Raw genomic sequence first — 6,060 nt, 5'->3', positions numbered from 1 at the left:
GCTCTCCCACGCTGGCGGTGGCCCAGCCCCCTCCTGCGGTCCGAGGGGCGCGGGGGCCTGGGGGCGAGGCCGGCCTCCGCCCGTTCCCAGGGCCCCGCCCAGGCCCGGCTGGAGGGAGCGGCCCCCTCTCTGTGATGGGCCAGCCCTGCCCCCTCTCCCCCAACTCTGGAAGGGATTAGCGGTGCCGGGGGCGAGGCTGGGAGCCTGCGGGAAGCCGAGGGGGGAAAAGAGGGCCGCAGGGAGGGAGGGAGGGAAGGGGCCGCTCTGTAGTTTCGAGCCCTGCGCACACCAGGAGTCCGGCGGAAGATCGGCGCTTTCGGACCGTGTGGGAGAGCCAGAAGAAAGTTGTTAAAAGTGAGTTTGTCAGACGCACACCAAAAATAAATAAATAAGAGTAAGCTTACAGATAAGAGGACCGGCCCAGGGAACTGTAGGAAAACTGAGTGAATACGGAAGGACAAGGAGCGAACGAGAAGGGGGCGGGGGGTTGGTTGCTCCCCTTTCCTGCTGCAGGTGGAGAAAGAGGTGGCCTCAGCAGTTCGGGCTTGGAAAACTTCTTCCTGGCTAAGTCAAGGGAGAGGGCGGGGGAGACTGGATTATTCTGAGTCCTCCTTGGGTTTCGCATTTTCCTCTTGGCCAGACTGGGGTGCCAAGGGTGCTCAGTTCAAAAGTACAGCAGCTCCTCCCCGCCAGGCGCAAACATCTGCAGCTCAGGAAGCCTTACCCTCCTGGAGTCGCCAGGTGCACCCTCCAGGTGCAGCCCAGGCCCTTAAAAGCTGGGCTCTCTGGTACAGGCAGCTAACCCCCAGCAGGGACAGTCTACCGCGGAGCCCTCCAGCAGGCCCTGCCCTCAAAGAGTTGACAGATTCTACCAGACTCCGAGATGGATGAAAAATGTAAACATATGTGAAGATACCAAGCAGAACTGGGCAGGATGTTTCGAGAAGACAAAAACCAGGCTAAGTGATCAGTGAGGTTAGAGGTGAGCGCTCAGAGGACCTGGAGGATGAACTGGATCTGGAATGAGGTCAGGTAGGATGGGGAAAAATGTCAGACCAGAGGGTTTCCCCCTCTCCCTCCTCCCACTAGCTACAGCTAAAGGGCCAGAGAAAGGTAGGGCTGGGTGATGGGAGGAGTCAGGTGTGTCAGCGGACATACCCCGCAGCAGGGAAGACAAGCCGCAGATTTTCTGACAAGACAAGATGAACGGGTATTTTAGAGAGATTAGCCTGGCTTCAGTTTGCAAGATGAAATTAGAAGGAGGAGCAGAGGAAGTGAAGGTAAATGCCCCAAGCTGTTGGATTAGCAGCCCTTGTCAAAGATCTGGATTCCACCACCATGACCTTGAACAAGCCACTTAAGCCCCAGAAGTCTCTTTATGCACATGAAAAAAAAAAAAAAAAACCACCAACAACAAACAAACAAAAAGCGGGGAGTGATGACATCATCAGCCCTGGGGCGTGGAATACTGGGCATCTCGTTAGGAAAATGAGATAACTCCCCAGGCGCCTGGCTCCCACCACAGGCCACAGGAGGCATACCAGCTGGGATAGGTGTGGTGTGATGAGGTCAAGAGATGGGCTGGGAAGGGGAGCCCATTAACCCTCCTGGGGCTCAGCACACGGTTCCCATCAGAGGGAGCAAATCAGAGAGCCTTCCCCCTTGAAAAAAGCCACTTAAGCCCCAGAAGGCTCTTTATGCATCGGTAAAAAAAAAAAAAAAAACCACCAACAACAAACAAACAAAAAACTGGGAGTGATGACATCATCAGCCCTGGGGCGTGGAATACTGGGCATCTCGTTAGGAAAATGAGATAACTCCCCAGGCGCCTGGCTCCCACCACAGGCCACAGGAGGCATACCAGCTGGGATAGGTGTGGTGTGATGAGGTCAAGAGATGGGCTGGGAAGGGGAGCCCATTAACCCTCCTGGGGCTCAGCACACGGTTCCCATCAGAGGGAGCAAATCAGAGAGCCTTCCCCCTGTGAAAGCTGCAGAGGATACACTTCCCCCAAGCCCCACACAGGACCCAAGATCAGTACAAGAAAAAGGGACTCTTCTGCTCTAACCCATCTTTCAACCCATTCAAGCTTTCTGCTTGGTACAGGTTTTCACAGTATCCTCGAGCAGAAGTAAGAAGCCCTGAATTGATACCTCTGGCCTGTTCCCACCCTTTAAGGAATGTGACGTGACTTGCTTAGCTTCTCTCTGATAGCTCCTCAGCACCAGGCCCTGTCAAAAGGTCAGCAAGGCGGCACACAGCAGTGAAGCACTGTCCTTACGCCCGCCCGCCCCGTGTGGCTGACAGCCGTTGAATCATGGCCCGCGGCTTGAAAAACATGCTGGGTGTGAGTGCTTGTGCATGCACGCCCAAGATCCTGATGGAAGGAGGAATGGAGGATAAAAGATCAGGAATTGGGGCCAAGCCCTTTGGGGGATGGAGGGTGCTTTCTACCCTTCTCTGCTGAGCACACACATCCTCTGGCAATATATCGGGTTGTCGGGAAAGTCGTGACAGATTTTTTCTATACAGAAATGCATTATGACTTCTCCGACAACCTAATAGAAACAAAAGGTCACTTCTGACCTCATCCCAGGCCTCCTCAAAAGAAGTTTCTGATCCCGGCTTGGTGGCTCCTTTCAGACCCACTGTCTCACCTGGCACATTTCCTTTCCCACGATAATACGGCTGAACTTAGAATCTACATTCTGTGTCTTGGGGCTGCAGACAGTAATGATGCCTACTCATACAGCCAGGACTCGATGGGGCAGCACTGACCAGAACCACTCACATTGTTTTGGCCCTCCGACTGTCAAGCTTCTTTACTCTCATGCTGTAAAATGAAAGCCAAGGGCCAGCGCCATAGTGTAGCCCATAGCTACCTCCGTGCACAGGGAGCTGGCTCCCACATGGCCGTGTGCGCATGCCCCAAATCCTGATGGGATGGAGAAATGAAGGAAAGGATTGCAACATGACCACACCTCACTAGGGTGTTTTGTCTCTCCCTCCCTCTGGCCAGTGCATTGTACCCTCTGGCAATGAAAAACAAAAAGTCAAATCCTACCTCTTCTATGCAACTTCCCAGCTTAAGCAAGAGGAAGCCCAGACTCAAAGGTGTCCCCTCACCAACCCAGGTCATCTTCCTTATCCTGTAGCTGTGCAGGCAAGAAACTACCCTTTGGGGGACCAGCAGTTGGCGTAATGGCTATGTTGCTGGACCCCCATGTAGCTGACCGCGGTTTGAGTTCTGGACCCGATGGCTTAAACTCACGCTGGGCACGTGTGCGTGCGTGCCCAAGATCCCGAGAGGAGAATGGAGGAGAAGGGATTGCGGCGTGGCCACCTCCCCTGGGGGGTGATTTCTTGGGTGCTGTCTCTCGGCCTCTCTGCCTGTCTCTGTCTTTCTGGCAAGCGCATGTGCACTATAGCAAAAACCTCTCAAAAAAAAAAAAAAAAGAAAGAAAAACTACCCTTTGGGGCCAGCAGGTTGTGAGGTGGTTAATATGCTTGACTCCCACGTGGCTGACTGTGGTTTGAGTACAGGACCCAGCAGCTTGCTTTCTCACTTTCCCTCTTTCTCTGGTCAAATTAAAAAATAATAATCACAGGGACCAGCAGGTGGCGTCGTGGTTAAGGTGATGGACACTCTCACATAGCTGACCACGGTTTGAGACCCGGACCTGGTGGCTTGCTTTCTCGTCCCTCTCTCTCTCTCTGGTCAGGTTAAAAATAAATTAATGAATAAATGAAATGAAATATTTTAAAATAATAATAAATGGGATTAAATATTTTAAGATTAATAAAATTAAATATTTTTTGAGAGGTTTTTGCTTTAGGGCACATGAGCTCGCCAGAAAGACAGAGACAGAGAGACAGAAAGTGAGAAATCACCCCCCAGGGGAGGTGGCCACGCCGCAATCCCTTCTCCTCCATTCTCCTCTCGGGATCTTGGGCATGCATGCATCCGTGCCCGGCATGAGTTTAAACCACCGGGTCTGGGACTCAAACCCCGGTCCACTGTGTGGGAGTCCAGCGACGTAGCTATTATGCCACCTGCTGGTCCCAGAAACACTATCCTTTTATAGACTGAGTCACTTAAACAGTGGTATGTCTTTGTGGTCAGTGAACAGAGGTAGACCCCAAAGTAGAAGAGACCCCAAGATCTAAAACAAGAATTGATTTTAGTAAAATGTCAGAAAGATAAGTAAGTAAATAAAAGAAGGCAGGCTTCAAGGTCACATATGCTGCTGACCTTTCAAAGTAACCCTCCCTGGGAAGTTAGTGGGATAGGTCTTTTGATTGAGATAAAGATAGTGGACTTAAAATAGCAGCATCGCGTAAGATTAAGCCAGGTTCTTGGAATTGCTATAAAAGTATGTTGAGGGAACCAGCAGTTAGCGTAATGGCTATGTCGCTGGACTCCCACGTAGTCGACCGCGGTTCGCGTCCCGGACCCGGTGGCTTAAAACTCACGCCGGGCATGTGTGCGTGCGTGCCCAAGATCCCGAGAGGAGAACGGAGGAGAAGGGATTGCGGCGTGACCATCCCCCCTGGGGGGTGATTTCTCGCTTTCTGTCTCTCTGTCTCTCTCTGTCTGTCTGGCGAGCGCACGTGCCCTACAGTGAAAATCTCTCAAAAAAAAACAAAAGTATGTTGAAAGGAGGGCTCCTGGGTATAGGGAAGATGTGAGGGATGTCAAGAGCCTAAAAGGGGTTTTGGAGAGGAAGTATCCAGCATGGTCCAACAGAGAGGCGACCTGAACCAGAGGGCACATTTCCTGTCTGGCAGGCCGGCGATGGTGACTCAACAGGCCGCCCAAGCCCGCCCGATGAAAATACCCCTTAAGGACACCTGACTCGGCCCTGATCCAGAGTGTATCCAGCAAACTTCTCATTTTATTACATTTCCAGTGACTCTGATAGCAGTAAGATGCCCGAAAACAGCAGGACATTAGAATCCTCGGTGTGGCGAGGGCACGTCCCGTTATAAATTGGCAAATTGAACATTCGGACCTCATCACTCTTCTGGGCCCAGGTTGATTTCCTTTCTAGCCTCACAAATCTGAGATGGGACGCTAAGCCATGACACCCCTCCAAAGAGCAGTAAAGTCTGGAGACCTGGGTGGGACCAGACACTCCGCTGGCTGCCATCACACAGGACATTTGCCACCTGAGTCTCTTTCTCAGGATCAGAGAAACCACAAGGGCTGTGCCCTTGTAAAGCCAGCTCGAAGCAGCACACTGGGAGGTTACTGCGTACTTTCTGCCACACTCCTGCTCCCACTGACCCCAAACCCAGGGAGGCCTTACCCAAACAAAAGGCCATGAGCTCGGAATGGAGGCCTGTTCTGAACCCGTCCTCCTCCTGCCTAACTCAGAAGCCTCCGTGCCAAATAGTCAACAATCTTTACATGACACCAAGGCGCCCACAGAATGGAGGCCTCGTGTTCCATCGTGTAGCCCACACTCTGCCCACCCACCTGCTATTCCTCACGGTTCCTTCCTGTGGTCTCTCCCCACTCCATCTTCCCCCATCCCTCCAAGCCAGTTCACCAGTTATGAAAGTTTCTCCAGCCCTCCACCGTCTAGTAATGTAGCTACTGCTCCATGCAGCTATACATCAACTAAAAATCCACAGCCAGTCCCATAGCCTAGTGGTTAAGGGAGCCAGATCCCACATGGCTGACCGTGCAGTTCAAATCCTGGCCCCGATAGCTCTGTAACAGGTGGTGTGCATGCATGCCCCAAATCCTGACAGGATGGAGAAATGGAGAAGGGACTGTGGTGTGACTACACCCCATTGAGGAGTGCTTTCTTCCTTCTCCCTCTCTGTGTCTTTTTTTTTTTTTTCTGGTGAGTACACTTATCCTCTGGTAATTAAAAAAAAAAAAAAATCCAGTTTATTAGTGGCATTAGCCACATCCAAGTAATCCAAGAGCCCCAGGTGTGCGGAGGGCTACTGTGTGGGACAGCACCGATGACGTGCCCGTCCTCACAGAAAGCCCTTTTGGACAGTGCTGTTCAGGCCCCTCATCCTCTCTTCCGCTCTTGTCCTTTATCT

General features: G+C 52.2%; 1 protein-coding gene across 3 annotated transcripts in view; it reads right to left on the bottom strand.

The window, feature by feature from the left end:
* The window catches only part of DNMT3A (DNA methyltransferase 3 alpha), a 118,992-nt gene that overhangs the window by 20,360 nt on the left and 92,572 nt on the right, over positions 1–6,060 (bottom strand). The window lies entirely within an intron of this gene.

Source organism: Tupaia chinensis, unplaced genomic scaffold (assembly GCF_000334495.1).
Source record: "Tupaia chinensis unplaced genomic scaffold, TupChi_1.0 Scaffold139757_1, whole genome shotgun sequence".
In the NCBI taxonomy this organism is placed as follows: Eukaryota; Metazoa; Chordata; class Mammalia; order Scandentia; family Tupaiidae; genus Tupaia; species Tupaia belangeri.
Note: the sequence above shows the minus strand (reverse complement) of the source record. Positions and strands in the feature narration are given on the sequence as shown.